We start from the raw sequence: 18,874 nt of genomic DNA, 5'->3' as shown, positions 1-18,874 counted from the left end.
CAGATGCTGCTCCACGTTATGCGACGGTGACAACCATTAACTGCGCGTCGCGTCTCCATTCTACCGACAGAGCTGTAGCAGTAGCGGCTCAACATCAACAGCGGCAACAAAAGGCGGAGAGCGGACGTCACACGACTTTAGTATGGGAAAGAGAGTACAGTGTTTCGGTGTCTTTAATGGGACGTACAACATCGCGTTTTAAGTAGTGGACTCTGCTGGTGTGGGGAAGGAGAGAGAGAAACAGAGAGGGAGGGACAGACAGAGAGGGGGGAGGGGAGAGAGAGAGAGAGAGAGAGAGAGAGAGAGAGAAGAGAGAGAGAGAGGTTGGGTGCAGCACAGCTCCGGAAATGCCGGCCCCGAACGTGCTGGCAGCAACGCGTCGTGGCGGTGTGTGACTCACACGCGCGCCACATGCATCGTATTACACGAGGCGCGCACGCTGCCCCAGCCGCCACTCTAGTAAAGCCTGTCGTACATATATAGTCATTAATTCTGGACACTTTAGCAGCACGTTCGTTCGTTTTAACTCTCAACTACTGTGAATGCTGAGAAACAAACAGAAACACCACCCGCACAAGCCTTGAAGGCGCCAACGGTCCCCGACCGGCCGCCGTGTCATCCTCAGCCACAGGCGTCACCGCACGTTCGTTCGTTTTAACCCTCAACTACTGTGAATGCTGAAAAAAAAAACAGAAACACCACCCGCACAAGCCTTGAAGGCGTCAACGGTACCGACCGGCCGCCGTGTCATCTTCAGCCACAGGCGTCACCGCACGTTCGTTCGTTTTAACCCTCAACTACTGTGAATGCTGAGAAACAAACGAAACCAACACCCACACAAAGCCTTGAATGCGCCAACGGTACCGACCGGCCGCCGTGTCATCCTCAGCCCACAGGCGTCACCGCACGTTCGTTCGTTTTAACTCTCAACTACTGTGAATGCTGAGAAACAAACAGAAACACCACCCGCACAAGCCTTGAAGGCGCCAACGGTACCGACCGGCCGCCGTGTCATCCTCAGCCACAGGCGTCACCGCACGTTCGTTCGTTTTAACCATCAACTACTGTGAATGCTGAGAAACAAACAGAAACACCACCCGCACAAGCCTTGAAGGCGCCAACGGTACCGACCGGCCGCCGTGTCATCCTCAGCCACAGGCGTCACCGCACGTTCGTTCGTTTTAACCCTCAACTACTGTGAATGCTGAGAAACAAACGAAACCAACACCCACACAAAGCCTTGAATGCGCCAACGGTACCGACCGGCCGCCGTGTCATCCTCAGCCCACAGGCGTCACCGCACGTTCGTTCGTTTTAACTCTCAACTACTGTGAATGCTGAGAAACAAACAGAAACACCACCCGCACAAGCCTTGAAGGCGCCAACGGTACCGACCGGCCGCCGTGTCATCCTCAGCCACAGGCGTCACCGCACGTTCGTTCGTTTTAACCATCAACTACTGTGAATGCTGAGAAACAAACAGAAACACCACCCGCACAAGCCTTGAAGGCGCCAACGGTACCGACCGGCCGCCGTGTCATCCTCAGCCACAGGCGTCACCGCACGTTCGTTCGTTTTAACCCTCAACTACTGTGAATGCTGAGAAACAAACGAAACCACCACCCACACAAGCCTTGAAGGCGCCAACGGTACCGACCGGCCGCCGTGTCGTCCTCAGTCCACAGGCGTCACCGGATGCGGTTATGGAGGTGCACGTGGTCAGCACACCGCTCTCCCGGTCGTATGGCAGTTTACGAGACTTCTCAATTAAGTAGCTCCTCATTTTGCCTCACAAGGGCTGGGGGCACCTCGCTTGGCAACAGCGCATGGCAGACAGCATGGTCACCCATCCGAGTGCCAGCCCGGCCCGACGACGCTTATGTGATCTGACGGGAACCATTTTTTCCAGTGCGGCGAAGTCATTGAGTGTACGCTGAAAGGAACATAATTATCATGAACGCGTCTCTTATTCCTATCGTTTTTTTTATGTAAGGGCGATTCAGCTGCCCCTAAGCTGTCGCTCTATGCAACCCGCAATGTTTTATCTGGCCTTCATTAACCACGCGCGAGACTTTCAAATTCTCTCGCTCACTACAGGCACTGTATTAGTCCCACAGAAAAAAAAATCGACAGTACCTTTCTGCAGGAAATTTAATCCAGTTAAATTTTGTTCTGGTGTTCTTTCTTTTCGATAGTGACCGTAGTTTTCTAATTATTCAAGAAAAACGCACAAAATTGATCTTCAAATGCGTTTGTCATGAAGAAGTCAAAAAGCTTGGCCTCCACCTAAAACGTATCTCTGTACGAAATTTAATTCCATTACATCACCTACAAAAAGGCCCTTTTTATTTTTTCTGTAGGACTATTAGTTCGAGCATAGTCAGGGAGTGGATCTGAAAATCGTACACGTTGAAGGTGATGCGAGTCGCATAAAAACCGATAGGTAAGGGCGCCTGAATCAGCCCCCGTATAAAGCCACTGTTTAGGCGCATAAATATTTTCGCTTCTTGGAAGGACATTTTACGCAAATTTGAATTTTTTAAACAATGCAGGAGATACGATAACGAATTCGTGACATGGGAAAAATACATTTCATTTACGTGAAAATGTATACAGGGTGAAAAGTATTTAAACCGATAAACTCTGGGAGGTTTTAGGGGACTTCAAAACAAGTATTTTTCCCAAATGTCATTTTTTCCTATGAGGAATATTTAAACCGGTAGAGGAAGATTCATCTGGCAGCAAATTAATTAAACCAACCAACACTTTTCCATTCTCTTATGACCAAGAGACATCACATTAACACAACCCAATTTCACCTACAGTAGATTTTCAAAAATGTCTCCATTGACACGTAAACAAAGGTTACACTGTCGGATCATGTTCTGTCTGACACGGGCAAAAACCCCAGGAGTATCCTGAATTGTTCCTGGTGCTGCTACTATCCGGGCAACCAGATCCTCTTTTCATGCAACAGGGGTTGCGTAAACAAGGTTGCGCATCTCTCCCCACACAAAAAAGTCCAGAGGGGGCGCATCTGGGGGTCGAGCAGGCCACGGTACAGGACCGCCTCTGCCAAGCCACGTTTCTGGGAACCGTCGGCCCAGGAATCGACGCACACGACGACTGAAATGTGCCGGCGCCCCGTCAAGTGGGAACCACATGCGTTGTCTTGTAGGGAGCGGTTCTAGGCACTACAATCTGGAACCGCGCGACCGCTACGGTCGCAGGTTCGAATCCTGCCTCGAGCATGGATGTGTGTGATGTCCTTAGGTTAGTTATGTTTAAGTAGTTCTAAGTTCTAGGGGACTTATGACCTAAGATGTTGAGTCCCATAGTGCTCAGAGCCATTTTTGAGCCAACGGTACCGACCGACCACCGTGTCATCCTCAGCCCAGAGGCGTCACCGGATGCAGTTATGGAGGGGCACGTGGTCAGCGCACCGCTCTCCCGGCCGTGTGGCAGTTTACGAGACTTCTCTATCAAGTAGCTCCTCATTTTACCTCATAAGGGCTGAGTGCATCCCGCTTGTCAACAGCGCTCGGCAGACAGGATGGTCACCCATCCAAGTGCTAGCCCAGCCCGACGGCGCTTAACTTAGGTGATCAGACGGGAACCGTTTTCACCAGTGCGGCAAAGTCATTGACTGTACGCTGAAAGGAACATCATTATCATGAAGGCGTCTCTCAAACCTCCCTATCTTTTTTTTTTATGTAAGGGCGATTCAGCTGCCCCTACGCTGTCGTTCTATGCAACCCGCAATGTTTTATCTGGCCTTCATAAACCATGCGCGAGACTTTCAAATTCTCTCGTTCACTACAAGCACTCTATTAGTCCTACAGAAAAAAATCGACAGTACTTTTTTTGCAGGAAATTTAATCCAGTTAAATTTTGTTCTGGAATTTTTTTTCGATAGAGCCCGTAGTTTTCGAATTATTAAAAAAAACGTACAAAATTGACCTTCAAATGCGTTTGTCATGAAGAAGTCAAAAACCTTGGCCCCCACCTAAATCGTATCCCAGTACGAAATTTAACTACATTAGATCACTTAAAAAAGTCCTCTTAATTTTTTTCTGTAGGACTATTAGTTTGCGCATAATGAGGGAGAAGATCTGAAAATCGTGCACGTTGTATCTGAAACTGATGCGAGTTGCATAAAACCGATAGGTAAGGGCACCTGTATCACCCCCCCGCATAAATACACTGTTTTGGTGCATAAATATTTTCGCTTCTGGGAAGGATACTTCATGCAAAAAAATTCAACAGAGAGCGACTATTGAACTCCATAATTCTAGGCTGTAAAGGGCGAAACTTCGCCACATTCTTATCTTGAAAAGATTAAGTAGAAAGTAATTATGGATACTCATGAGGCCCTGACTTTGTAACCTCCCCATTATATTCGTTTCTGTGTGTAATTTAGCCCAACATTACCTCCCATTCCACAAAAGTCCCACAAACTGTTTCTTCAACTTAAACTCTTATTCTAGCCTTTGACTAAACAGACCCTAATCTGAACTGAACTGTAACGCGTGTGAATACAGCTTGTCTTTATATTAAATGCGCAGCAGAAGTAAAACAATTATCTGGCAATAATCCAAATATCCACTTGCCTCGTCTCTTGACAACATTGTTGCGGATTTCCCGGAAGCACAACATCAAAAAGCAAGCAAGCAGGGGCTAAGCTACATTTCTGGGTCTCAGTACATATTCAAAATGCTGCATGTGGTAATGCGTAATGATAAACAGTAGGGGAGGGGGGGAGAGTAATTATGCGCATGAAATGATATTTCCAGACAACGAGTTTAGAATGAATTATATAGTCAAATCGACAGAGTAAAACTTTACACATAACATAGGTCTGAACAATACTGTACTTAACAAGTGAACAATGATTTAAAAAAGGGTACAATCTGAACAGATAATTTCTATAAAAATCGAGCAGCTTCATCGGCTAATATGTTAATCCGTGACTCAGGAAAGTGTGGATGTCTATCTCTCACCTCTGAGCAAGTCAACAAACTTAACCAGCTGACAATAATCATTCTGACAAATTGAGTGCGCTATGCTGCAATCTTACTTCAAACTTCTCTTCAAAAACAACTACATTATTCAAAATTTTTGTTCCTTACTCCTTTCATTCTATATGCACTACTCGCCATTAAAATTGCTACACCAAGAAGAAATGCAGATGATAAACGGGTATTCCTTGGACAAATATACTAGAACTGACATGTGATGTTCATTTTCACGCAATTTGGGTGCATAGATCCTGAGAAATCAGTACACAGAACAACCACCTCTGGCCGTAATAACGGCCTCGATACGCCTGGGCATTGAGTCAAACAGAGCTCGGATGGCGTGTAGAGGTACAGCTGCCCGTGCAGCTTCAACACGATACCACAGTTCATCGAGAGTAGTGACTGGCGTATTGTAACGAGCCAGTTGCTCGGCCACCATTGACCAGACGTTTTCAGTTCGTGAGAGATCTGGAGAATGTGCTGGCCAGGGCAGCAGTCGAACATTTTCTGTATCCAGAAAGGCCCGTACAGGACCTGCAACATGCGGTCGTGCATTATCCTGCTGAAATGTAGGGTTTCGCAGGGATCGAATGAAGGGTAGAGCCAGGGGTCGTAACACATGTGAAATGTAACGTCCACTGTTCAAAGTGCCGTCAATGCGAACAAAAGGTGACCGAGACGTGTAACCAATGGCACCCCATACCATCACGCCGGGTGATACGCCAGTATGGCGATGACAAACACACGCTTCCAGTGTGCGTTCACCGCGATGTCGCCAAACACGGATGCGACCATCATAATGTTGTAAGCAGAACCTGAATTCATCCGAAAATATGACGTCTTGCCATTTGTGCACCCAGGTTCGTCGTCGAGTACACCATCGCAGGCGTTCCTGTCTGTGATGCAGCGTCAAGGGTAACCGCAGCCACGGTCTCAGAGCTGATAGTCCGTGCTGCTGCAAACGTCGCCGAACTGTTCGTGCAGATGGTTGTTGTCTTGCAAACGTCCCCATCTGCCGGTCGAAGTGGCCGAGCGGTTCTAGGCGCTACAGTCTGAAACCGCGCGACCGCTACGGTCGCAGGTTCGAATCCTGTCTCTGGCATGGACGTGTGTGATGTCCTTAGGTTAGTTAGGTTTAAGTAGTTCTAAGTTCGAGGGGACGGATGACCACAGCAGTTAAGTCCCACAGTGCTCAGAGCTGTTGACTCAGGGATCGAGACGTGGCTGCACGATCCGTTACAGCCGTGCGGATAAGATGCCTGTCATCTCGACTGCTAGTGGTACGAGGCCGTTGGGATCCAGCACGGCGTTCCATATTACCGTCCTGAACCCACCGATTCCACATTTGCTAACAGTCATTGGATCTCGACCGACGCAACAATGTCACGATACCGGAATCGCGGTAGGCTACAATCCGACCTTTATCAAAGTCGGAAACGTGATGGTACGCATTTCTCCTCCTTACACGAGGCACCACAACAACGTTTCACCAGGCAACGCCGGTCAACTGCTCTTTGTGTATGAGAAATCGGTTGGAAACTTTCCTCACCTCAGCACGTTGTAGGTGTCGCCACCGGCGCCAACCTTGTGTCAATGCTCTGAAAAGCTAATCATTTGCATATCACAGTATCTTCTTCCTGTCGGTTAAATTTCGCGTCTGTAGCACGTCGTCTTGGTGGTGTAGCAATTTTAATGGCCAGTAGTGTATAAACATTTATGCTGATTTCTAAGCAGATGTTACGGACAAAGACGAAAATGTTGTCCTCCAAAAAGTAATGCTTGACTGGACCCAGCATAATGTTTTATTTGTGTGTGATAGATGGTAATGATTTACGAAGCACGTTGCACATGAACAATTCGAACCCTGTTCGTATAGCACAGATAAAAAACAATACCGGAAGTTAATCAGATTGAAAATAGGACGGCAATATTTAGGTAAAACACTCAGGACAAGTGATTAAGAAGTAAATGCTAAAGAAACAAAAAAAGGTCGCGAGGATGAATCACAGTGTCAAGATCGGTCTTGGAGGTAGTACCGTAAGACGTCACGAAGGAAAGTTTGAGAATAGGAGAGAATCGTGATTGCAATCTTTTATTATTAATTAGTTGCTGTTTTTACGTATGTACTGCACCCTAGAAGATATTTGAGACGGTGTTTCACAATTACTTTTATTATTAAAATCTATAGTGTATTAAAAACGCTAAAGAGATTTCGTCGCGATAGTAGCAACAAACGTCACTAGATCGCGGGCCGATCAAAAGATCGAGCACAACCCGAGAGTTCCCTAACTTTGTCGTATACTAGAGATGGGCAAACTGAAACACGTAACTGTTTCGAAACAAAGGAAACAGTACAATGTAATGTTTCGATACGCCGTTTCGAAACAGTGAAACAGTTTGTGTTTTGTAATCTAATAAACCTACACATTTTATCATCTTGAATGTCTACTGTATAAGTATGTCCATATAAACACGAACGAGGTGCGAGAGCGCTCATCTAGAGGGTTGGATCCCCTCCTTCGAAAGCGTCAGATTGCAAAGCCTGGGCTACTCTCAGGGTGGAATCTCCGTCTTCGAAGATTGTGTGTGTTTGTCTGTCTGTCTGTCTGCCCGCTGCTGTCGCTGTTCGTTCATCCGTCCGTCCGTCCGTCCGTCCGTCCGCCTGCTGGCTGTCCATCGCCGTCGTCGTAACCGCTGCCGCAGCCGCCGCCGCCGCCGCCTGCTGTTCGTCCGACTGTTCGCCGCTGCCCATCGCCGACGCCGCCTGCTGCACGTCCGTCTGTCCGTCGCCGTTCGTCTGCAATGAGTACTCCCACCTCCACCGTCATCTACACCTCCCCCTCCCCCTCTCCCACAGTCACATCCTGGAGTGCCGCCTCTGGCCTCCCTCCTTCCACCTCCCCTTCCCTTCCACCACTTACCCACCCCCCTATCTCCTCCCCTGCTGTATACCCACACCTCTACACCCTTCCTCCAGCCTCCACACCCTCAACAGCTCCCATTACTACCCCCGCCCTCACGTACGCCTCTGTTGCCGCCTCTGCTGCCGCCCCTCAGGTGGTTGGCTTCCCCTCTCTCACCGACCCCGTCGCTTCGTCTTCTGCATCTCCCGCACGCATCACGTCGCGCCGAGCCACCATCGCCACCACTGAACCAGCTGCTTCTCCCGGTGCCTCCACTACGCCACAGGGATCTGCCACCCGCCACCTCCCTCTCCTCCCCGTCCCTCTCCCCTCCTCCCAGCCTCCAGTCTCCAAAAAACCCCAAAAGCGCGTCCTTACCGACTCTGCTCCCACACCTTCCCACAAAAAATCAACACCACCTCCCCCTCCCCCTGCCGTCACCATGGACACCACCCCTCCTCCTGCCACCCCTACCTTGGCCCCCACCCTCCACACCTTTGTCCTGTCAACTCCCGATCCTAAGTTCCTCGAGGCTCGTACCCTCACCAAGGAAATACGAAAGTACTTACCTGGTGCTCCCATCTCCCAACTCATTCCCCGCAGGGACTCAGTCCTTATCAAGTCCCCGTCCCCATCCTTTCACACAGACCTCCTGCGAAAACTCCCACGAGTTATGTTTGGCCCCCACGCCTCTCTGACACCCTTCCTTTCCGCTTCCACTCCTCGTCAGCCCCAGCCTCCCCGTCGCCCCCCCACCTACACCGCTGTGATCACCAAGCTCAGCCCGGTGATCACAGAGGATGAAGTGTTGGTAGAACTGAACTCCCACCCGGACTTGGAAATCCGCTCTGCCCGCCGTATCCACAATGCCTCTGGTCCCACCTACCTCATGCGGGTATTCTCAGAGTCCGCCCCGTCCATAGACCATCTCCTCACCCAGGGTGCCCTGATATACCACCGTCGCCACCCTGTTGAATCCTCCAAATCCCCTCCCCAATCGTACCGTTGTCAGCGGTGCCTGATGTACAATGACCACCTGACTCCCAACTGCAAAAACCCCCCCACCTGTCCCCATTGCAAGGCCTCCCACTTTCTTAAGAACTGCCTCAACCTCGCTGCTCCTCCTTCCTGTAATACCTGCAATGGCCCCCATCCCACATACTCCCACAAGTGTAAAGCTAAACCCCCTCCAGCCACCCCTGAACTTACAGTCCCAGTTCGTCCCGTCGATCCTCCTGTCCATCCTAACAATTCCCTCCGTCCACCCCCCACGGCCGAGGACATCATCCGGTTCATTACCGTTGTACTCCAAAACATTCACCCTTTTCAGCGCCCGCACACCTTCCAACAAATATCCCTTGCTGCTCGCTCTGTTTTCCACCTGAACACCTTTGCCACTTACTCCCACAACCAAGCCCACTTCACCTTCACCCGCCTCGACACCCTAGTTTAAGTCTCTTCCCTTCCCTCTCTTCCCCCCCTCCTTCCCGTCATGGCGCGGCACGAGTCTCGCATCCTCTTCCAGAACACTCGTTCCTTCTGCTCCAACAAATACCTCCTCATGCACACCCTCTCCCACCACCAGGTCGACACCTTCCTCTTGAACGAAACCTTTCTCCAGCCCCACCATTCTATCCACACCTCCCCCTATATCCTCCACCGCACTGATGCTCCTGGTCCTCGTGCGCAGGGTGGAGTCGCGATTGGCCACCTTAAGCATATCCCCGTCCGGCCACAACCTCTCCTCAATGACCCCACTGAACACCTTATCCTTAGCGTCTTCTTCCCCTCCCTCACCATTACCTGTGCCACCATCTATGTCCGCTCCACTGCTCCTCTTCCTTATGACTTCATCTCACACATTGACCACACCTTCTCCACCTATGTGATTGCCGCCGACCTCAATATCCATAGCCGCACTCCTGCTGCCCTTCGGCAGTGGCATCAGTTCCTCTCCACAATCCAGGGTGACCTTGTTCCCATTCCCCAGCACACCCGACCCGAAAGTAACACCACCCCCGATGTTGTCATTGCCTCCGCCAACCTCCTTGGGCGTATCACTGTCGCCGTCCTTGACCCCACAGGTAGCGATCACCTCCCTGTCCTTCTCACCATAATGTCTGCAAATCGCCCTCCTCCGGCTCCGCAACCTGCACCCCCTCCCAAGGTCGTCCATGACTATCGCCGTGCCAACTGGGATGCCTACCGGGACTCCATCTCCACCCAGGTCGAAAGCCACCCTCTTACCTATCGCCATCCTGACGACATCATCCGCGCCTCGTCCTTCCTTCAGACGGTAATTACTGACGCCGTGGAGGCCCATGTTCCTACTAAAACCATCCACCCACACCGTCCCACTCTCCCTCCGCGGGCTGTCCTCCTCCTCCGTGAATCCCGCCGCCTCTATCGCTCCTTCCTCCGCACTCGTGACAGGGATACACTCCAACGCCACCGGCAAATACAGCGACACGTACGGAACCTTATTACAGCAACGAAACGCCGGGACTGGCGCCAGACCTGCACACGACTCAATGCCACCCTCCCTATCAACTCCTCCAAGTACTGGTCCGCCTTCCATCGTCTTACTGGTTCCCTTTCCGCTCCCCACTACCCCCTTCTCCATAACGATCGCCCCCTTCCAGACAACCTCAGTAAGGCCAACCACTTCGCTTCCCACCTTTCCGAGGTCTTCTCCATCCCCGATGATCCCCACTTTGATTATTCTCTTTTCCCCACCGTCATGGAACGTGCTGATACCTCAGTCGCTCCACTTGCTCCTAGTCTCCAGTACTTGGGGCAGTTGCCCCCCTCCGACGTCAACACTCCCATCACAGCACAAGACATTAAACTTCTCCTCCAGTCCAAACGCAACACGGCCCCTGGTCACGACTGTGTTACCTACCATCACCTTCGAGAAAGCCCCTATTCCTTCCTAAGTGTCCTCGCCCATCTCTATAATGTCATCCTCTCTACTGGCTTCTACCCTGACCTGTGGAAGACCTCCCGCGTCCTCCTATTCCTCAAACCCAACAAACCCCCTTCTGCCGCCTCTTCCTATCGTCCCATCTGCCTCACCTCCGTCTTCAGTAAGGCCTTTGAATCCATCCTCTCCCACCGTATCCATCGGCACCTTTCTCAACACCACCTCCTCCCCCTTACCCAGTGTGGCTTCCGACCCTCCTTCTCTGCTGACGACCAACTCCTCAACCTTGTTCACCTTCTGTCCCTCCAGCTCAACTCCCGTCGCTCCGCCATTTTTGTTTCCCTTGACCTCCAAAATGCCTATGACCATGTATGGCATCCTGGTCTCCTCTTTAAACTCCAAACCTACGCCCTGCCTATCAATTTTGTCCGTCTGGTCGCTTCCTTCCTCTCGCACCGTCCTTCCTATGTCACCCTCCACAACACCAACTCCCGTATCTTTTATCCCACGGCTGGCGTCCCCCAGGGTTCTGTCCTCTCCCCTCTCCTTTATCTCTTGTATACAGCTGATATGCCCAAGCCACCCCCACCAGTCCACCTTCTCCAATATGCTGATGACACCGCCTTCCTGGCTCTCTATCCTACCCTTCAACGGTCTCAACGTACCCTCCAAACCCACCTTAACCAGTTCACCACTTGGTGTAACCAGTGGCTCCTCCGTCTCAACCCCTCCAAAACCCAGGCAATCATCATAGGCCGCACCACTCGCTCCTTTCGCCTCCATGATTTCTACCTCACCCTTTATGGTCGTCCTATACAACTCACCCCCACCCTGAAATACCTTGGCCTCGACCGACACACCTGGACCCCTCATCTCCTGACCATCCAGCAGAAAGCCCATTCCCGCCTCCGCCTGCTGAAACTCCTGTCCGGCCGGACATGGGGATTGCATCCTTCTACCATCCTCCACACCTACAAATCCCTCATCCGTCCTATCCTCTGTTATGCCAGCGTCGCCTGGATCTCCGCCCCCACCCACTTTTACAAGGCCCTCCAAATCCTTGAACGCCATGCGCTCCGCCTTGCCTTCCGTATCCGCCTTCCTTCCCCCACATGGCTCCTGTATGAACTGATCCCCTTCCCCCACCTCCTCTTGTTCCTCCAACATCTCCGCATCCTTTACATTGTTCGCAGGGTTGATCCCCCTCACCCTCTGGTTTCCTCCTTCCTCTCCACCCCCCGCCCGTTGCCGCGCCTCTATCGCTGTATCCCTCCCTCTCTCCACCTCCACACCCTCCATCTCCTTCATCAGGACAATTTCCAATGCCTCCCCCTCCCGGATGACGAACTTCGCCGTGACATATACCCTTCCTTCCAACTATAACCCGGCCTTGTTCCCCCCCCCCCCTCCCCAGGGCCCCCTTCTCCTCTTCTTCTCCCAGAGCGGATTTTCCTCCATCCCCCCCTCCCCTGAGACCCTGCACCCCATACTTGCCTCTCTCCTTCCCACATCCCTCCCTACCTGGCCCTCTTCCGCACGCCCCCCATTCCCCTCCCCCATCTCTTCCCCTCCCTCCCTTCTTCAGGTCTCCCTCATCTCCTTGAACCTGGCAGATCCTCTGTATTGATCATCATCAGTGTCCCACATCAGTGTTGTGTACAGTGCTGTTTCTCGTGTGCGTCAAGAGGTGTGATTTTAATTGTGTACTGCCTTGAGGTTCGCCGTCAGTGTTACGTTGTGTGCTATGCCATCCGTCAACACCTTTATGCTCCAGTCATACTGTGCCTTGTGTTTTAATCATCGCAGTGTGTGGCTTTTTGTGTGTGCTACTTTTAACCAGTTTTTCATCTCCATTTTACAGTCACCCCGTTTTTTTTTTCTTTGTCTATTGCCTTCCATGATGTTCTCCCTTTTTATATCTATGTTCGCCTTCTTCTCTCCTTTGCTGTTTTTAAGTGTCTTCTATTGTTTTGTTCTATGTCTTTCGGCTGAAGAGCAGCGCATATGCTGCTGCCAGCCCGCCCCGATGGGGAATTGAAATACAATAAAGAAAAAAAAAAAAAAGCGAGAGCGCTAATCATACCGCAGAAAGTATGAAACTATCACTTAGGGGTCTTGGCAGTTTCGTATTTCCTGCAGCAAATGCGCTGCTTCTGTGTCGCGTGACTTTCATACTTTTCAGTTGGCTGAGGACAGCCATAGCTGAAGACTGAAGGACCACCACGAACGGGAGGTGGGAGCAAACTGCAGAAACAACGGATATGCTACTGGGATTCCCACATTCCGTTAGTATGGGTAATATACCCGTCCTGCTAATTTCCATGCACACAAAGGGAATCGTTGTGGATAATAGGCACAGTGACTATAGGCTCAAAAATAACGCCAAGTAAATCGAATAAACAACAAAATATAACAGAAAAAATTTTGTCTTTCAAGGTGTTTCGAGCCGTTACTATAAATTCACCATGCTTCCCAGACCTTCCTGTTCACCATTAGACTATCAGTGATAGATCAAACAGATTGCTTGCAATTATACCTACATCAAATTTATATATAATGTAACTGTCACTTTACGCCTTTTTTATTGAAAATGTTGTACGCTTACTTGCGTTTCTTAATATGATTACTGTACATGAACAGAGAGGCGTATGTTATAAAAAAATGTAATTTAACTGAATGATTTTCACATATTTATTATTTTGAATGTGAATAGTATGCGTTGTTTTATTGTTTGGTTGGTGTTTATAAAGAAGATGTTACGCCATTTCGGAATAGGACAGTCAGCTAGAAACGAAGCTTTATTTTCGGATATCTTAAGCTTCATGCTGTTGCTTGTCAAAAAGATTTCGACACTCTTGAAAGTGTTTCGTGAAGTGGTATGTTGTGTTTCAGTACCTGTGCCGAGCCGGAATCTCGTCCGACGCAGAGCGGAATGAAACATCCCTGTTTCGATACAATTAGTCCGTTCCAAGCACAGGTGGACTGAAACAGCCTTATTTTGAAACAACGATACAGTTTCTGTGTCTGGCACGAGATCGAATCTGGTCCGGTTATCCGAGACAGGGGCGGAATGAAACACCACTGTTTCGAAACAGTGAACCACAGCCGTTGCGAAACACTGAAACAGTTCCAAGTATCGATACACTGCATCGAAACATAGAAACAGTGGCCAAGTCTATCTTATACTGTCCGAACAGTTCGAGTCGTGTTCAAACACGGCCGTACCTATGATGTGGGCAGCCGACGAAAAATCGTTAATGTGCGCCTGGACTATATCATACCGAATGTGTCCCTCCCCCATTCACCCTCGCAGAGGAATTTTCCGTACCGCTGGCTCGCAACGCATCTCGGAAGCACTTTCTTCCCCCCACCCCTTGCGGAGGTGTGACCTTGGCGATGCCGCGTTCAACTGTCTCGCCGTTACCCCCACCCCTCCGCGCTTCCTCTAAAACGGTTACGCACCTGAGCAGTGTCAAGGTCGTGACCGCGTTCGAAATACGTCTTCGCGGAGTGCTGTGCGGAAAAGTCGAAATGTTCGCGCCGCGTGTTAAGTCGAAAAGTGAATGTGCTAAGCGCGCCGTAGCTTCTGTTTGCACGTTTACGATGAAGTTGGACGACGCTTGCAGAAATCTGCAGTAGTACGTGCAGAACAAGGCGCTTGTCGGAGACTGGAAGTTCTGTTCCGTGGGTCTACGGAAGCGACACATCAGCATTCCAGTCCAGCTTATAGTATAAGGTAAGACCGCACGCTGCCAGCCTCGCATCTTTCGAATCCTAATCGGCCTCTGACACAGTCAGCATCATAAATTAACTACAAGTTTACTTCTAATGCGCAATACAGCTGTCATTAATTCGATAGTCCACCAGGATCTGAACGGGGGGGGGGGGGGGGGGGGGGGTCAGGTCATACTAGTCTCAGGAAACAAGGACTCGAGACAACATACAGCACTTCTTATTATATAAAACAGTAAACCGGCGAAAAACTGCTTTTAATAAACATTTTAAATACAAGAATGCACTTGTACGATCCGAGAAAACGTGCAGCGTTTCTTATTAAATAAAACGGTAAACTTGTGAAAAACAGCTTTCAGTAAACATTTTAAATATAAGGACAGTAGCATGGCGAGGTGTGCCCGGTTAGACTGCGGGCTGAGCAGAGCGATGCAGAACAGGGCTGCACGGTAGCTCCGAGTTTTGTTTCCTGCGATCGTTGGACGCGATTTCTTGCGGTGGACATCGAAAGTCCCATATGTACGTCAACATCCTGTGTTGTGGGATCAGAAAAACAAACACTGCCACGACAGAGGCCTGGTATGCCAAGCTTGGAATGAACTGTATAAGTACAAAAAAAATTAAAATAAATACCAAAAATACTACAGACAAGAAACGCATAAACTTTGGTACATTATCATATTTGAGTTACGTACAAAATTTTATCATTTTAATAAAGAAATGATAGCCCCAGTAGTTACAGTATTCAGTAAACGATTCATGCGGTAAATTTGCAATAATGACAGCTGACAGGTTTTGAACACCTCTCCTCCGCTCCTCATCCTTCTTGAAGCTCCGCTGTTTGCTTCTGGAAGCCTGCTTCAAAGCGCTGTTTTCGATTATCTCCTGGTAAAAACTCAACTGAAGGGAGATTTTGGGTCTACCTTTATCGATTAATATGTTGTGAAAGAAGGAGATGCACTGAATAACAATGTCTTCGTGTTCTAGAGGAGTTTTTTTTCTTTGGGCGGATATGCATCTTGTTCGTCAAAAATCCGAACGTGCGTTCCACTAGCACTCTAGCCGCCGATAATTTCTTGGTAAATAATCTTTCTTCGTCACTTACAAGGGAACCTCCCCATCGCACCCCCCTCATAGTTATAAGTTAGCGCAGTGGATAGGCCCCGAAAAACTGAACACAGATCAATCGAGAAAACTGGAAGAAGTTGTGTGGAACTGTGAAAAAAATAAGCAAAATGTACAAACTGAGTAGTCCATGTGCAAGATAGGCAGCATCAAGAAGAACAGGAGCTGAGGGGCACCATGGTCTCGTGGTTTGCGTGAGCAGCTGCAGAACGAGAGGTCCTTGGTTCAAGTCTTCTCTCAAGTGAAAATTCTAATTTTTTTTCTTTTCGCAAAGTGATGATCTGTCCGTTCGTTCATTGACGTCTCTGTTCACTGTAATAAGTTTAGTGTCTGTGTTTTGCGACCGCACCGCAAAACCGTGCGATTAGTAGACGAAAGGACGTGCCTCTCCAATGGGAACCGAAATCATTTGATCGCAAGGTCATAGGTCAACAGATTCCTCCACAGGAAAATCCGTCTGGTATATTCTATACGACACTGGTGACGGCATGTGCGCCACATGACAGGAATATGTTGTCGACCCACCTAACTTGTACACTTGGCGAATGGGTAAAAAGATTCCTCTACCTTGCCCGATTTAGGTTTTCTTGTGGATGTGATAATCACTCCCAAAAAAGCGATGAAAACATTAGAGTTTATCACATAAACTGCAACAAATGAATGCAACAGTTTCACAGTCGCACAGGTTTCCCTGTGCTCTGTCAAAACATATGTTTCTAACGTTTTCATATTTTTCCGTGTGTTGACCGTCAAATCCTGCATATGTCCAAGCAAATCTGAACATATCCTGGAATTTTGGAGAGCGAAGTTAATTATGGGTGATTGCCTGATCTTTGATAATTGTCGGAAAATAAAAAATAAAAACTTCTCGCTCGAGGGAAGAGTTGAACCAAGGACCTCTCGTTCCGCAGCTGCTCACGCTAACCACGGGACCACGGCGCTCCTAAGCTCACATTATCCTTGATGTTGCCTATCTTATGCATGAACTACTCAGTTTGTATATTTTGCTTATTTTTTTCATAGTTCCACACAACTTCTTCCTGTTTTCTCGATTGATCTGTGTTCAGTTTTTCAGGGCCTATCCACTGTGCCAACTTACAACTAAATCTGAGGGAGGTGCGATGGGGAGGTTCCCTTGTTAGTAACAATCCAGAAAATGGACTCATTAAATTATGCAAGTGAGCAAGGGCTTCAGGCAGCCCTAATGGGGCTTTTACTGAAGTGCCCGGTAGTTTTTTCGGTGATGGCCAGTTTTGTGCAACGTTCTAAAAATTATTTTATAAATCACTTGCACTAATTGTCTCGCCATCTACTGCTTGTCATAACCTGCGCGTCAACTGCTATTAATCTACAGTTAGCGTCAGCTGTCACTAAAAAATTAATAGTTTAGGAGCAGAAAAGCATTTTACATTTAAATATGGTAGGCGAAACGATGTTGTCCGTTAGAAACTTCACATAGTCACCATGATCTCTTACTGCCTCATACGCTGTTCCTTGGCTACGTAACATTCCTGCGATAGCAGAGCGGATCGCTTATCGCTAAATTTATTATTTCTATAAACTTCCCTGCCGACAGTAACGTGGCGGAGACGAAAATATTACACCGGATCCGCGCGAACGAGTTGGAATATCTTCTAAGGGGGGTGGGGGGCAGCTGCCCCCTCCCCTTCCCATCGCTGGGTACGCTCATATAGTCCACGTATCAGATGTGGTATGAATCAATGTGGGATGCGCCTAGCTTCGAGCATCGGGACACACTGAGATGGGGGTGCGGAAATGAAGCAAAAAAAAAAAAATTATTAAATAGCTAGAATTACCTTCTATTCAGAACACAATTACATGGAACTTGCGGCAGAAGTAGTTGGTACACCATATTTTTCGGGAGATTCCACCTTTTTCGGCAACTTTCTTTTCTCTTTTACGCACTCATAAAACTCTATGCAAGTCAGCTTGGAGTTATAAACTGGCACTGGTAAGATTGATTCGACAGTCAAGTGGAAGCAATCGATTTCGTTCTTCGGTCCACTGGGCCGACATCAAAAACAAAAATGCTCCTTCCACAGTGGCCTTGTGTGCGAGAATAGAAAACAAATACTCGCATAATTTTAACAGTTGCCATTTGCGTTCAGAATTTTCGGTTTCCGTAAGAGAGTAAATCCACCTTCCTTCTTCGGAGTGTTTAGATTTCCATTCTTCCGAGTCACGTTTAGATTCTAGAAAGCTCTTTAGATACATATATTCCTGAAAATAAGTGTCTCCTGAAATCTTCACACCATTTTCAGTCAGGTATATAACAGCGTTTTCAATCGTTACCCAATATGGGTTTTCAGACAGCGTAATCCGACTGTCTATTTGGTAAAAACCAAGACCCGTTTGAACAAATTAAAAAAATGGAAAGCCGGCCGCGGTGGTCTCGCGGTTCTAGGCGCGCAGTCCAGAACCGTGCGACTGCTACGGTCGCAGGTTCGAATCCTGCCTCGGGCATGGATGTCTGTGATGTCCTTAGGTTAGTTAGGTTTCAGTAGTTCTAAGTTCTAGCGGACTAATGACCACAGCAGTTGAGTCCCATAGTGCTCAGAGCCATTTTCAAAAAAATGGAAAACCGAATCAATAAATATCACATATCGAAATTTCAGGAAGGTACAATGGCTTTCTGTACCACAGCATTCGATTACTTATAAAGATGGGCTGATTCTTTTGGTACTTGTTAAAAGAATCAGCCCATCTTTATAAGTAATCGAATGCTGTGGTATAGAAAGCCATTGTATCTTCCTCAAATTTCGGTATGTGTTATTTATTGATTCGGTTTTCCATTTTTTAATTTGTTCAAACTGATCTTGGATTGCACGCCTTCCTTTCATTCAAAAATCTTTGAGTGTCGATTAATATACGAGGACAAGTCAGTTACTATCCGCAAAGTAGTTATAAAACGTTATTGTAATCAAATAGGAAACTTACAAGAGCATCATATTTCGAAATAGTCTCCTTGGGTTTCAACGCACTTGGTCCATCGTTGTACAAGCTTCCTGTTGCCCTCATAAAAGAAGGTTCTCGGCTGAGCTGCGAGCCAGCAATGCGCCGCTTCTTTCACTGCTTCGTCCGAGGCAAATCGACGGCCCCTTAAATGCCTGTCTGAGTGGGCCAAACAAGTGATAGTCAGTCAGGACTACACG

Source organism: Schistocerca serialis, chromosome 11 (genome assembly GCF_023864345.2).
Source record: "Schistocerca serialis cubense isolate TAMUIC-IGC-003099 chromosome 11, iqSchSeri2.2, whole genome shotgun sequence".
Lineage (NCBI taxonomy): Eukaryota > Metazoa > Arthropoda > Insecta > Orthoptera > Acrididae > Schistocerca > Schistocerca serialis.
Note: the sequence above shows the minus strand (reverse complement) of the source record.